We start from the raw sequence: 15,557 nt of genomic DNA on the forward strand, positions 1-15,557 counted from the left end.
AGTGATGACAGGTTTGTGACCAATATGGGTGGAATTAAGAGCATTGTCAGAGCCTATAAAAGAAAGTCATCTGTAGTTACATGCTGGACCTAACTATAAGACTTTAAGTTTTATGTCAGAATAAACTCCCAAAATGATTTAAAGATTGCTATTCAAACATGAATATATACACATATATACACAATATATCTCAACAAATATTGCTGGATTTTTCCTTTAAGTAAATTTTTATTCTGATACAATTTGTACTTTAAAATGATTATAGATAGTTTGAAGTTTTGTTTTTTACATTTCTATACTCCCAAGTATATTTTGGGTATCTGTAATTGTGAATGCAAATTGGATGAAAACACTCAATATTTGTTGGATGAAAGCATAAGTACTGGACTGATAATGCAGAAATTAAAGATGTAAAACCCAATATCACACTGAGGTATTTTAGAACACATTTATTTCCTTTTTAAAACATATCCAGAGTGTTGCCAAACATTTATGTCTATAGTTCCTTATTTACTCCTTCTAATTAGACCAATAGTATGGATCATTACAAATAATTTAGAAAACATGAGGGGTCTTATCATCAACCTGTTACTTTAGGTAGCTGAAGTTGGGTTATTGTGCATAATAATCTCACAAAGAAGTTTGCAAATCATGGACATAGCTTTAATTGGCTATTTGCCTCAGCTCTTCTGAAAGACTCAATCTTTAGTCATGTTTTAAAGAAAAAAGAAAACACAGTGTGTCTCAACTTATTTCCTGTACTTAAAACATTTGGCAAAAATGAGTTTCAGCGTTGTTAAAACTGATGTGTTCAAATTTGGCAGCCTCTTTTGTCCTCAGGGTACATTGTAACATCTGCTATTCCACAGTGCATACATTAATCATGAAAAGCCTTGCTTTAGTATTGTTTTTTTTTTAATCCTTAAATATATATGAAAAGCAAAACTTACAACATTTTCGGATGAATGATACTATAAAATTATATTGGCCTACTTTGGGAAAACACATGTTTCTCTTTTGAATTATGTCCAAAACATATGAATTGAGCACCTGCACAAAAATTTTATGCAAAGAGCATGAAATAAATAAATTTTCTAAACTGCACCATTGAGGAAGACTTGTGATGACCTTAGTTCTCATTGACATATCTATAGCAAGAGTCTTATTATATTTCAATTATATTTCATCCCAGACCTGGGGGCATTTTTTGGTGTCTCTTAGATGGGAAATATTAGCTTTATGAAGCACAGATAGACAGAGTGAGCCCTTGTAGCAGCTGTTCATGTGATTACAAAACAAACAGCAATTCTAGTCTCAAAGAACTGTACGTTCAAGGGAAATAACAGGCCACTCACTTACTAACTAAAATGTATTGGATTCAAAGCAACCTATCTCATACACCAGAAAACAAGTAGATGTGCTTTAACCCAAGCATCTCAGCAACCCTGTGTGTATGGGGGTGAGTGTGTTCGTGTGTGTATGTGTGCATGTGTGTGCATGTGTTCAGGTATATGATATTAATGAAACTGAGAATGGATGCCAGCTGGACTTCCTGGGTCGAGTGGGTACTTGGAGAACTTTTCTGTCTTACAAGAGGATTGTAAAATGCACCAATCAGCACTCTGTAAAATGGACCAATCATCAGTCTATAAAATGGACCAACCAGCAGGACGTGGGCAGGTACAAATAAGGGAACAAAAGTTGGCCAACCCAGCCAGCAGGGGCAACCCCCTTGGGTTCCCTTCCACACTGTGGAAGCTTTGTTCTTTTGGTTTTCACAATAAATCTTGCTGCTGCTCACTCTTTGGATCTGTGCCATCTTTAAGAGCTGTAAAACTCACCGCGAAGGTCTGCGGCTCCATTCTTGAAATTAGCAAGACCACAAACCCACCAGAAAGAACCAACTACGGACACAAAACTTCATATAAGTAAGATCTCAGGTGCATAATTTGCTAAGTGTTTTATATGTATGTAAACTGTTGAACAATTTTAAAAATAAATGTAATTTTTAAAAATAGTGTTAGATTTTTTACAGAAAGATTATGATAACAGAGTTTCCACATACTTGGCACTCAGTTTCCTGCTATTAACATCTTATTTGTTATAATTAGTATGATATATTTGTTATAATTATTGTACCAGTATTCACCCACTATTATTAATGAAGTTCATATGTTATTCACATTTCCTTAGTTTTTACTTAATGTCCTTTTTCTATTCCAAGATCCCATCCAAGGTAATACATTTAGTTGTCACATTTAGACTCCTCTTAGCTGTGATAACATGTAAAATTTCCCTTGTTTTTTATGTCCTGGACACTTTTGAGGAATACTGGTCAGGTGTTTTGCATAATTTCTTCATTAATCACTCTCTTGAAAAATTACTTAGCCAGTGGATAAATGTATTTTTTGTCTAAGGTTTAGGGATCCAAAAAGTGACACTAATTACCTTGAGGTGAAATCAATGTACCCATTGCTAAATCTCACCAGCAAGAAGCTTCCTTGATATAGAAGACTGGACATTTTTCCATGATTCCTGCTGTGAGAAACAATATCCTGGCACTTGTTATGAACCTTTTTCAAAAATACATTTTTATGGGATGACCTTGCAAACTGCAAAGGTCTTGGGATGACCTAAGTGACTGTAGAGACAGTTCTGGGCCTTTCAGCTAGTAGCATTCAGCTGTAATTAGGTGCTGTTCTGAATCAAAAGTGTAGCTGTATGGGGTTCTCTCATGTGATGGAAACACTGAGTTATAACCAGTAGTAATGTGTCGGGAATTGGTGGTTTCTTGGTCTCGCTGATTTCAAGAACGAAGCCATGGACCCTCGTGGTGAGAGTTACAGTTCTTAAAAAGATGGTGGGTCTGGAGTTTGTTCCTTCAGATGTTCAGACGTGTCTGGAGTTTCTTCTGTCTGGAGTTTCTTCCTTCTGGTAGGTTCGTGGTCTCGCTGACTTCAGGAGTGAAGGTGAAGACCTTCGCGGTGAGTGTTACAGCTCACAAAGGCGGTGCAAACCCCAAGAGTGAGCAGCAGCAACATTTACTGAAAACTTAGTTCCTGAGCCATTTGCATATCTTTGTTCTGAGTCCCCAGTTTCCCTGTTCCCTATTTTCTGAGTTTCCCAATAAACCATTGAAGAATGCTTCTTAAAGAAATACACTTGAATTGATCTTAAATTATAAACAAGTTGGATCAGAAGTAAATATTTTTAAACTGTAAATAAAGGAAGTTAATTACTATTCAAAGCTAACTTTGTACCTGGGTTATGCCCTATAGTGTAATGTATGATGTAGTAACTTGTGATTTACAAAAGTAAATCATTAAATTGGGAGAAAAGGTTATGTATTAGGTGGCATTACTTTTATCCCCCTATCTCCAAGTCATTTGCTTTTTAAATGTTTCGCAAATAAAGATTTCACTATTTTGTAAGTCAGCTAATATTTTTAGTTCCACGGTTTTAGCAGGTAGATTGCATCCATATTGATGTCTTATGCAGTCAGTAAAAACTGTCCACAAATAAAAAGAAAAAATATTTAAAGGTTCTGTATACAAGTTTTTTAAAAACTTATTCTTGTCATGCCATTTAGTTTTATTTTGTAAATTCCAATAATTAATTGATGTACTTTTTATATCATGTCTTTTGTTGGATATGAAAATCAGTTCTTTCAGTCTCTCATTAGAAATAGTTAAAAAATATCTTGTGTCTTGAGTGCATGGAAAGCAAAGGGAAATTTTTTCTGTGACCCTGGGTAACTTTGTACCTTTAAAAGATATCATGTACTCAAGGTTAATTAATTACAGTATCTTGGAAATAATATTACTTAAATATACAACATCAATATAAAATCAATAAAACATTAGCTCTTGATTTTGAAAATATCTACACATTAAAAAATAATTTCTGCAGAAGTCCAACAGGTTTTCTTTTCTTTTTTTGTTTTGTTTTGTTTTTTAGGATTTTCTTTTTGAGACGGGATCTCTCTTTGTCACCAAAGTTGGAGTGCAGTGGCGCTGTCTTGGCTCACTGCAACCTCTGCCATGCAGACTCAGGTGATTCTTCCGTCACAGCTTCCCAAGTAGCTAGGACCACAGGTGTTGCATCACCACACCCAGCTAATTTTTGTATTTTTTTTTTTTAGAGATGGGGTTTTTCCATACTAATTATAATAACCAGACTGGTCTCCAACTCCCAGGCTCAAGCAGTCCACCCCCTTGGCCTCCCAAAGTGCTGGGATTACAGGCGTGAGCCACCACACCTGGCCCCCAAGCAGGTTTTTGCTGTGTTTGGTTTTATTAAAATTAGAAATGTTGTGGCATCCTGTGGATAGATCTCAAATTAAATCCTGCCTTGTTTGGAGTGTGTCTGTAAAGATGCAAAGTCATCATTAATACGTCAGAAACCTAAATAGAAGGTCAAAAATTAAGTGTTCTTTGGAATTAGGTGTGTGGAAGAGGAGAGCTCAAGTCCTCTACTTATTAGCCATCTAATATTTTTCCTTCTTATGGGAAGAGGGAATATTGATACATTTTTGTGCTCAACTCTTACGTACATTATGCCAAAGGTTTTATTATCTTTTATTATAAGATATTTGCATATAGACGTTAAGAAAGAATACAAATGTTTGTAGATTCTCTCAATTAGAGTTCCTTTGCTTAGGGACCATTCTAACTCATTCTAACTCTTTGCAAGGTGTTTAGGGAATAACTTGTACCTCTTTTTAAAGATTCACCTAGGACTTTTCAGGCACTTAAATTTTCTGCCTTTGAAAAGAAGGTTGGAAGCAATGTGGATAAAATATACTATTCATAGAGCATTGTATTTATAAATATGTACTAGGAAATGAATGAGCATGTAAAAGCCATTGGCCAGTTTCCTTCTCTCAGTCTCATGAAAGTACTATCTTGTGGATATTAAGATAAAATTTTGTCTAACTCAGACATGAGACGTGCAAGCTTCAAATTCTGTGCACCTGCCATTAATAACACATGTTTCTAGAGCTCAATCAACCACAGAAGGATAGAAAGAAGGAAACAAGAAAAAAAAATCTGATAGGTTTCTTTCCTTATTCTGATGCTGGTAAGCTGATAAAATGAGGGAAATCCTGATGTTGGCCATAAGCTGTAAGAAAGAGTGATTAATAATAATAGCCTATTATGTTAGTTTGCTAGGGCTGCACTAATAAACTGCCATAAATTGGGAAGCTTGAAATAACTGAATTTTATTGTCTCACAGTTCTGATGGTTACAAGTCTGAAATCAAGTTCTCAGTAGGACCACATTCCCTCTGAAACCTGTAATAAATCCTTTCTTAACTCCCCTAACTTCCAGTGGTTTGCTGACAACTTTTGGTGGTCCTTGACTTACAACTGCATAACTCCAGTCTCTAACTTTGAGACCACATGGCATTTTCCCTGTATTGTCTTCACATGGCCATCTTCTTATAAGGACAATGATCACATTGGATTAGAAGGCCACCCTACTGCAGTATGAACTCATCTAAGCTTAGCTAGTTACATTTGCAATGACCTTATTTCTTAAAAACATAACCATAGATACTGCAAGTTAGAACCTAAAACATATTTTTGGGGGTGAAAAGAACACAATTCAACTGACAACATTTATTTATTTATTTTTGGCCCAGTTGTTGTACATTACATGGCCATTATTTGCTCTGAAAAGCGGGGTTACATTTACATTGGTGATAATTGTTCAACAAATCTGAGCAGGCAATGTTTAGAGATACCAAGAAGAGGAACTTCCTGTCCTTATTAGAGGGTTAGAATCTAGTTGAGGAAAGAGACCATTTTAAACTGTTTTATGAAAAGTGATAATTTCTGTCATGGCAATATGGAAAAAGTACTATGAAAAAAGTTGATGGAGGGATACATTTTTCTTGGTTTGAAGTGATTCTTATTTTCTTTATGCCTTAATGTTTTCTGAGTTTTCTATAATGAGAGTATACTAGTTCAAGGAGACATTCTTGCACAGGGAATAGACAAAAGAATATAATTTGAGGCATTTAAGATATAGGCCAGAAACCAGCTATGCACTGCTGTGGAGAAAGAGAGTGTATAGAAATGTTTTCCGGGTTGGGCATGGTGGCTCACACCTCTATTCTCAACACTTTGGGAGGCCGAAGCAGGCAGATCTCTTGAGGCCATGAGTTCCAGACCAGCCTGGCCAACATGGTGAAACCTTGTCTCTGCCAAAAATAAAAAAAAAATAGCCAGGCATAATGGTGGTGCCTGTAGTCCCAGTTACTCGGGAGACTGAGGTGGGAGGATTGCTTGAGCCTATGAGGCAGGGGTTGCAGTGAGCTGAGATTGTACCACTGTGTGTGGGTGACAAAGTGAGACTTCTCAAAAAAAAAAATAAATAAATGAAAAATAAATAAATAAATAAAAATAAAATTTAAAAAGTAGCAAATCTCATATTTCTGGTTTCAAAACTCTTTTACCCTCTTAAAAACTACGAAGGACTTCAAAGAACTTTTGTTATTGTGGGTTACGTCTACAATGTTTACTTCAGACCTGATCTTACTGTTCTAATTTCGTCGTTCAACTCAGGTTCCTCTTTACTGTGCCCTGGGACCAAGGTAAGCAGGCACAAAAGAACGGCTTCTGAAACAAGTAGGCAAGCATAGGCACATACCAGCGTATGCTTTCAGTAATAAGGAAGAAGAAAATGAATATAACGGCTCAGAAACTTCCAATATCCCACCAAATCTGTACTCTGGAGACTCCCAAGCAGACTGTATAAGCTAATTGCCTCAAAGCATCAAAATCCAAATCTAAAATCATATCCTGTCCTTTCTTCTGGCACCTATCAAGATAATTCTGAGGGATTTATAAGTAAGTTTCTTATAATAACCTATTTCATAGTATGGAAAAATTGTCATGAAACTCCTGTTTGTTACTTCATTATGGTGTTCTTGTTTCTTGTTTAGCAATAGCCTAAACAGGCTCTGCAGGATGCTCAGAAAATGGTTACATGGGTGTAGCTACAAGCTAAACAGGAATGCAAAGAAAAGAACTAACAGGCCCTGCTGGTTTCTCAGATGCACTGCTGAATATTGCAAGAGGCCTTCATTAGGAGACACGCATTAGGAGGGGTTGATGGCAGGCCAATCAACTAGCTGCAGTTTCAAGGCTGCTTCCAGCTTACTCCTCTGAATAAGTTGAGCTAAATTTAACTACAAGGAGACTCCACTTCTATTTAATCAAATAGTCTTAATGCAGTAAGGAATCTTAGTGCAACAAACCATCACCATCCTAATGCGATCACCTTGTAAGATTCCTCTTCCAGTGTTTGAATCCCTTGGGGGTGGGGGGCAACCCCCATTATTACTAACCAGGTTTCCTTTAACATCTTCAGTAATTTAAATCTCACTGCCAACACCAGGGAACCTGTTCTTTTATTGAATAACTCGAACCATTTTGAAGTTGTTATGCTGAGCAGCGAAGTTTTTACTAAGTAGAAAATGCCCTCCTGTTCTAATTCTATCCCTTGGTATGACATTAAAAAAAAAACAAAAAAACTCCAGTCCCTCCTTCTCATGTGATTCAAACATTTCAAAGCAACCAGAGTATTTTGCCCAAATAGTCTTGTTTTCATTACAGATATGTATAGTTTGTTCATCACATGGTTTCAAGTCTCTTTACAATCTTTGTCATTTTTCCCTGGACGTATATGGAATTAAACGTTATCCCACAGTTAAACACAAAATTCTGTGTCTGTGTACCATAAAATTGTACATTCCTATGGCATTTACAGTTATAAAAAAGTTTTAAGTATATTATCAGATACCCTGTTATCTTACCTCTTTCTCTGTATTATACTATCTGGGAACAGTAAGTTCCAAAGTACTTTTTGGGAACAGTAACTTTTTAGGGAACAATTCTTTTTTTACTCAGTTTTTGAATTTTACTCCTAACCCTGTGAAATCTAGTAGTGGATACAATATCACAACCCAAGAGTAATTCTGGATCTCTAACTTTTCATTCAAAAACTGGACTATCTTAAGCAGCTTATAGGAATCCCTTTTTCTTTTGATTTTGAAAATGATTCACTTCACAGAGGTAGCTTTGCTTAGGTTTATGGCTGGGTTCTGATTTCTTGATGTCCAAGGCATACCAATAGTTACGTATTTTGAATGTCACTCATTCCTGATCTTCCATATATGTCAAAGGGATGGAACATATATTGAAATAGACCTAATGTAAAATATTAGAATAGTACATGTATATGTACTCCTCTAAAACACTAGAGAAAATAAACTTATAAATGTTATATTGCCTATGATATGCACGTTAATTAGCCAATTTATATATTTTTATATGATGATAGTTATGAAAGTTAAATGTTGTCTACCCTCTGAAAGTACACCTGTTTGATGTTTTTCTTTTTCTTTCTTTCTTTCTTTCTTTTTTTTTTTTTTTAAAGTTAATCTCCTTTAAGCAAAATGTGTTTGGTATTTGGAATGCTGGGTCCTTTCTGTGGAGGCTGTTTAAAATGTAAAATAATCCATTGTTCTCAGCTAAAATAGTTCTCTGTTACTATCTTCTTGCTATCTTTGTCCTTCATGCAGTTTTAAATCCGGATGCATAATTTTCCTGCCAGACGTTAATGCTTACTTCTCATTTGTTTTCTTTTCCTGTTGCCTTCAGAGCTCACAGAGAGAAGGTACTATTTCTGCAATCTCTAAGACATGTGGCTTTCCCAGGCAGATTGTTTATTTAACGAAAAAGAAGAGAGGTCCACTCTATTTGTTTGGAGTTACATAAATATTCTTTAAAAGGAGGATTTCCTCATTTATTCCACTTTAGCCTTCCTGTGCAGAGAGAGCTTTAAATACAGCTTTAATCACTATATGATGACAGCTTGAGTTAACACTTTTATAACAGTACCAAATATATTTAAGATGTTGTGAATAAGAAAGGAAGAATGGATTAATTCCTAATTTATCTCTCTGTGTATTACAATATAAGATTATTGCATATCTTCACATTCAAAACCAGTTTGTCATTATAAACCTAGTAATAAGAATAATGCATAGTGCTATGATAATAGCTAAGTTTGAATAGAAGGTTCAAAAAGGAGATGGATAAGGTATTATTCTATACATTTAGTACCAATAGTTTGCTTCTTTTTTTTATCTCACATTCTTACTCAGGTAGAGTTTGCTCACCAGGTTGTAACAGAAGTTGGAAAACTCTTTTAAAGGTACCATAATAGAAGGATGTTTTCAATCGGAAACAGTGTATTTTTTATTTCTCTTTTCATCATCTTGTGAGTTGAGTTTTAAATTAAACATAGAATTCAGATAACACCATGAATAAATCTTAAAGCATTTCATATTTTGCAAATGTAATTATTTCTCAAATATGTAACCTGAATGGGCATATGGTAGGTACTACAGAGAGAAAAGGATAACAATGATTAAAATATTAAAAATAATATTGTAGAATGATAATATTTAATATAACAAATGTTTACATATATAATTACATGTAATGTATACGTATATGTTTTACATGTATTACAGATAACACATATAATATATATTTCATATCACATGTTACAAATAATCATATATATTTTAAATATACTTATATATTTATAAATATAAATACACTGTCAAGGGTTGGAATCACATCAGGGTGTTTTCATTTTATGTAGTGAATACTCATAGATCAGGTACAGATATTTTTTCTCAGAACATTTTTATACTACATTAAACGTTATAGTATAAAAGTGGTGAAGTGAAGCCATCAAAATGAGTATGCCAGCTCTTTTATAATTACTTTTAAAAAGGCAAATATTAGTATATAATTTTATCCAAAGCATAGTATCTATGGATGTAGATGACCTGTTTAAAGAGAAAAGAAACATGTTCAAATCACATTGAAATAACAGAGAGAAATGTCAGGGTTTCAGTGTTATGTGAGGGAAACATCATGTTTCCTCCAAATAATAATAAGTTGCCAGGTATTTAATCATAGCTTCTTGAAATTGATACAGACTTTTAGATCTGTTGTGCATCGTACATAATTTTCTTGTTTGGCGTTGCACTGGTTTTAAAAGTTCTGCAGTAAAGCACATTAGATTACATTGTTTTCTTTTCATTTAGAATTTCAGACATTATTTCCAGAAAATTCATAGTGTGAAGCACTTCAAAAATCTTTGAACTCAGAAAGGGAAAGGAAGTTGCTTTATGTCAAAACTCTTATAAAAGCAAACAAACATTTAATAAATGTTGGATAGACTTAAAGAGTTTTCCTTGTGTTCAACTCAAGCATACATTGAAAGTGTATTAAACTGTATTAACTTGTGTAATAAATGTTATAAAAGAATTAGAGTTCTGGAAGATTCTTGTTTCCTTTAGGCAGAACCACATTTGAAGCAAACTGAAGTGAGAGAAGGTATGATTGTGCAAAAGTGCTTAGAGTTTTATGCACCCTCCCAACAACTCTTCCTATTAGCCTCACCTGTACTGCCAGGTCATTCATGCTTCCTTTTCATTTGTCTTCTTTTGTTACTGTAAGTTAAGCCAAGTAATTGCTGCCTCTGCTGTCCTTAGGTTGAAACAGAGTTAAATTAGTTCACCTCTATGTGTGCCAGATGTTCCTTTGGCCAAGGTGGCTGGTTCTCTCTGTTTCTGTAGGTGAAGAATTGTAATTGCTTGAGCTTCTAGTCATTGTTCTTTTTTATCAAACCTTTCATCACCATGAAGATTTTCTTCTGCGCTTTTTATAGTCATCCATAGTTTTCAGAATTGAGGTCTAATTATCACTGATGTGATTGACTGCCATTCTTTCCTAGTTATAATTTTCTCAATACAATTTCTCTTCACAAGTCCTCTTAGGATACTTCTGAGCTATTTCCACCTATTAGTTTAACAATTTTGTAACTTCTTTCTTTGTATTTCTTAATGTGGAAATGTAGGTGGATTGAAACCCACATTTCCATGGAATAAAACTAAGAGTGAATTTAAAGAGAAGGCTCATATATACTACTGAGCTTTTCTACTGTCAGAGTATATAGAAGATAGTCTCTTCTTTATTTTGCAAAAATGAGAACTGGATCACAGGACATTCATTACTTTAGTAAACCTCTGCTTAGCAAAATCTTTACAGCAACTTACTGCTATTAACAATTAGAGTATTGGCAATATTGAGTGATGTAATTATTGCTATAGAGGTGATTTCAGAGCCTGCTTAACACAGAAATCTAAATCTCAGATCTAACTTATTGCATTCCAAGACTAGGCAGGGAATTTTGCTTAGATTTCTTGCTCGCAGTTAATCTTGAGTGGTGTCCAATAGTTCTAAGCCATAGACACTGGGTTTAAGTCACTGTGGGAATTCCTCATTGATTGGTTCCACTGAACTGATAAAATACAGTTATTCACATCTCAGTTAGGTGATATGCTCTGCAGTTAGGCTATAGTGCAAAATCCCATATATTAAAAATTACTGATAATATTTTAAATAGTCCATGAACTACACTAAAAATTGTCCAATGTATAAAACCGCCAAATAGTAATACAAAGCCCAAATCAGAAATGCTCTGAAAACTGAAACGTGAGTGCTGACCTGATGCTACTGATTGTCCATATGGGTGGCTAAGATACGGACACCTTTGCTTTCTGATGGTCTAGCGTACACAAACTTTGTTTTATGCAAAAAATTATTAAAATATTTTGTAAAATTACCTTCAGGCTATGTGTATAAAGTGCATATAAAACTAAATGAATTTTATATTTAGACTTCAGTCTCATTCCCAAGATATTTCATTATGTATAAGCAAATACTTAAAAATTCAAAAATATATGAAATCTGAAACATGGTCCCAAGCATTTTGGATAAAGATACTCAACCTGTAGTGTACATATAATAAAATATAAAAACTACTAAGCTAGACAGAAGATGAAAACTCAAGGAAGATGTATAATGTGTATGTTTGTTTAAACCAGTCTTCTTTTAACATAAGCATCAAATTCCTAGCAGTGACATATATACCTACTATGTTGTACCCATAAAAATTAAAAATTAAAAAAAAAATCCAAGCAGTGAACTGAAGATGAATGGAAGACTCTAAATAAAAGGATGTGATTCCTGGTACATTTTACTTCATTCTATTCTCACAGTAAGCCTTATTCATGCCAATCATGTTGTGAAGACTACAAGAGATAGTAAAGTCACATCTGTGCATAGAGATGAGATACGGGTCAGGTTCTAAACTCAGGGACTTGACTAATTGGGTAATGTTGCAACCCCACTGTGATTCTCCTTTTTACCTACATAGGTCTTAATGTATAACACCTATATGGATTACTGTATCTTTTCCTTTGGTTGTTAGTTATTTTTGTATTTGTATTAGCTCTCCTACAGGGTCTAGGCCTTGTATAAATGTTTAATTCATTTTTAAAAAGCACTAAATAAATGCTATTGAATAGCTAAATTAATTTCTGACCTGAAACTTCCTGACTTATTATTCTATATTCTAGTCCATGTCCACTCATGTAGACTGGTGCACTTTTGCTTCTTTTCATCACTTCTATTTTTTTTACCATAATCTGACATGCAGCTTCCAACTTCTTTCTCCCACCTCCCACCTTATCTTTCTCGATCTTTCTCACCTTCTTTCTTCTTTCCCCTCTCTATATTTTCCTTTCAGCCAGCTCCATTCCAGTTCATTTGAACACAGGTTTAAAATAAAAGTTAGTGTTTTTATAAACATTTTAACAGTTCATAAAAATTTTAGCATTACAGAAAGTACAAAGAAGAAAGCAACAATAAGCTTGCCACCCATTGTTACCACTTGTGAGCATCATTCCACCTGGAACAGTCTGTCTCAGATAGATGTCTGAATTGATAATTATAATAAAAGCAGCAGCAGCCAAAACTTGCTGGGAACTGTGAAGAATGCTTTCAGTATATTTATTAAATTCTTCCTGTGAGATCATGATTATTTTCATTTTCATTTTCATTTTCATTTTACAGGTAAGGAAATGGAGACTCCTAGAAGTTAAGCAACTTACCTAAGGTTATATAACCAGTAAATGCTGAATGAGTAAACAAGTGTCTTTAGAATTAGTGAGGGAAGTTAGAGAAGATGAAATGGCATTACTATTCATTTTCATTAAGAGGCTTTTTTTTTTTTTTTTGAAACAGAGTCTTGCTTTGTCACTCAGGCTAGAGTGCAGTGGTGCGATCTCGGCTCAATGCAGCCTCCACCTTCCAGGTTCAAGCGATTCTCCTGCTTCAGCTTCCTGAGTAACTGGAACTACAGGCACGCGCCACCACGCCCAGCTAATTTTTGTATTTTTAGTAGAGATGGGGTTTTACCATACTGGCCAGCTGGTCTTGAACTGCTGGCCTTGTGATCTGCCCGCCTCAGCCTCCCAAAGTGATGGAATTACAGCCGTGAGCCACCACGCCCGGCCAATTAACAGACACATTTTTTAAGAACAGTTTTAGATGCACGGCAAAATTGAACAAATAGTATAGCGAGTTCCTATGTGTGGTCCGTTCCATGCCCCACATCCCTCCCTCCCCTGCCATCACATCCTACACTGCAGTGATACATCTGTTACAATCCATGAACCAACAGCAACACGCTGTTATCACCCAAAGTCCATAGTTTCCATTAGGGTTCACTCTGTGGTACATTCCATAAGTTTTGACAGATGTGTGATGACAGATATTCATCCTTACAGTAACATACAGAATAGTTTCACTTCCCTAAAAGTGACCTGTGCACTACCTGCTTATTTGTCTGTCTCTCTCTTTTTCCCACACCCTGGCAACCGTGTATTCTTTTATTGCCTCCATGGTTTTGCCTTTTCCAGAATGCATAAACGTGGAATCATATGATATGTAGCTTTTCCAAACTGTCTGTTTTCACTTAATAATATGCTTTTCATATTCTTCCATGACTATTCATGGCTTGATAAATGATATTACTTTTGAGTCAGAAAATTTTAAGAAGCACTTAAAAGCAATATTTTTTGTTTCATCCTGAAAAGAGAAGAAAATATGCTTTTTGAATAGAAATTTTATTTCTTTTTTGAACGTTCCCTGCTTCCCACATAGAATGTGGTCAGGAGCATCTGAAAACTATTACAGATCACTTAATGTGGAAGTTAAATAATATAAAAGGTAATAAAAACTAGATTATCAATTCTGATCTGTGTTCGTTAGGAAGCATGCACTGTTAACTAGTATGTAGATAGTTTTTATTGTTGCTCAACCCTTATAAGCTACAAATGAGAACCAACTGTGTCTTACAGAATTGAATAGAGTGAAACTTAACATTATGGTGCCCAAAGAAAAGAGAAAGGTTTAAATGTAATTTTTGTCTAAATTTATCCAATTTTACAGATTTTCAAAATAGTCTTTCATTCAAATGTAATTAAAATGAAGGTAGACCTTGATGTGGTATACAACTTCAGCAAAGTTTCAGGATACAAAACCAATGTACAAACATCGCTAGTATTCCTGTGCACCAACACCACCAAGCTGAGAGCCAAATGAAGAATGAAATCTCATTCACAATAGCCACAAAAAGAATAAAATACCTAGGAATACAGCTAACCAAGGAGGTGAAAGACCTCTGTGATGAATATAAAACATTGTTCAATGAAATCAATGATGACACAAACAAATGGAAAAACATTCCAGACTCATGGATAGGAAGAACCAGTATTATCAAAATGGCCATACTGCCCCAAACAGCACTGCTTCAGTGCTATTCCCATCAAACTACCAATGACATTCTTCATGAAATTAGAAAAAACTATTTTTAAATTCATATGGAACCAAAAAAGAGCTCAGATAGTCAAGGCAATTCTAAGCAAACACTGGAGGCATCATGTTACCTGACTTTAAACTGTTCTACAAGGCTACAGTAATGAAAACAGCAAGGTACTGGTGCAAAAACAGACATGTAGACCAATGGAACAGAGCAGAGAACCCAGAAATAATGCCATATACCTACAACCATTTGATCTTTCACAAAATCCACAAAACAAGCAATAGGGAAGGATTCTCTATTCAATAAATTGTGCTGGGATAACTGGCTTCCCATATGCAGAAGACTGAAACTAGACACATTCCTTACACCAAATACAAAAATTAAGATGGATTAAAAACTAAAACCAAAGACTAACATCAAAAACTATAACAACCCTGGAAGATAATCTAGAAAATTCTATTCTGGACATAGGACCAGGTAAAGACTTTCTAACAAAGACACAAAAACCAGTTGCAACAAAAACAAAAATTGGCAAATGGGACCTAATTAAACTAAAGAGCCTCTGCACAACAAAATAAACTATCAAAAAGTAAACAGACAGTCTACAGAATGGAAGAAAATATCTTCAAACTATGCATCTGACAAAGGCTTAATATCCAGAATCTATAAGGAACTTACATTTACAAGCAAAAAACACCATTAAAAAGTGGGCAAAGGACATGAACAGACACTTTTCAAAAGAAGACATTCATGCAGCCAAGAAGCATATGATAAAATGCTCAACACCCTTATCGTTAG

Source organism: Macaca mulatta, chromosome 5 (assembly GCF_049350105.2).
Source record: "Macaca mulatta isolate MMU2019108-1 chromosome 5, T2T-MMU8v2.0, whole genome shotgun sequence".
In the NCBI taxonomy this organism is placed as follows: domain Eukaryota; kingdom Metazoa; phylum Chordata; class Mammalia; order Primates; family Cercopithecidae; genus Macaca; species Macaca mulatta.